This window comes from Chrysochloris asiatica, unplaced genomic scaffold (genome assembly GCF_000296735.1).
Source record: "Chrysochloris asiatica unplaced genomic scaffold, ChrAsi1.0 scaffold00003, whole genome shotgun sequence".
Classification (NCBI taxonomy): Eukaryota; Metazoa; Chordata; class Mammalia; order Afrosoricida; family Chrysochloridae; genus Chrysochloris; species Chrysochloris asiatica.
Genome location: NW_006408521.1, coordinates 13,373,709 through 13,374,934, shown reverse-complemented (window position 1 = coordinate 13,374,934; position 1,226 = coordinate 13,373,709).

Below are 1,226 nucleotides of genomic sequence, written 5' to 3'. Positions count from 1 at the left end.
CTTGGTACACAGGGTCGACAGGGAAGGGGAACTTAGACATTGGCTACCCAATCTGGGGGAACTACAAAGGCAAGAAGTGACTGGATTACAAGCTTTCAATAGTGAACCTAGCTCCAGAGGATACAGGGAAAGGTAGAACCTCCACTGCATTGTTTCCACCCTGTCTGGATGGGGTTGAAAAAAGGTGAGGGGAAAGAACTGTGGTTCAATAGGGAATGATTGATATCAGGTCTGACAGTGAGTGTTGGAAAGGTAAATGTAAATGTTAATGTTTGGTAACAAAAGGAGGGGAGTGGCTGATTTTGCAGTTGAGGAGTGAAGATACCTGGAACTATCAAGGGAGAAAAGCAAAGTGCAAGACCGTGTCTGGAGAGGCAGTGACACTAGGGGCGGAGGCAGATGCAATGATGTGGACAGAAGGAGCGGCTGGGGACTCTGGACTCAGGGAGGGAGAAGGGTTGTGTGCTGACAGCTGGGGGGGTGGGGGCGGGCTTGCAGGGTGTACACTGTGGTTTTTTGATGATGCATGAAGGGGATTATAATTATTGCAATGAAACGAAATACAGCAGGATGAATGTAAAGCTGATGTTCTCCCATATAAACTATCATTCAATTCAGAATAAAAACTTTAAAAAAACAAACAAACCCAGATTAATACACACACACACACACACACACAAAAAAATGTAGGGAACAGTGGAGGATGGGGGCTGAACTCCACCACCTTCCAAACCCCTTACATATTGTCACATAGACTTTGAATCTCATCTTTGAAGTAACTGCCAGGGTTTGGGTCACAAAGGAAATAAATGATAATCTTTTTTTATAAGTAATCTTTGCTAAGAGTTTGATGATCAAACAGATCAGCACACAATATTTCATATGTCGAATTATCTGGTTTATTATTTATCAGATAGAGTCTACAATTTTCCTAATCAAATATGATGTTTCTACACCCTTCTTTAATGTAGAGTCATAGATCTGTTAAGAAGGCATCTATCTTCCTCCTGTGTTTTGCAAAAGAAGATTAATTTATAGATATAAAATGAAAGAATTTCATGATACAATACTTGATAACAAAAAATACACCTTGTATGCTTGGAATCCTTTCATCCACGGGACTAATAGACCATGTGAACATCAGTCTCCAAAACTCTGAGACCAGATGTATTAGATGGTGCCCAGCTACCACTACCAGCTGCTCCAAAAGGGATCAAATGAGAAGG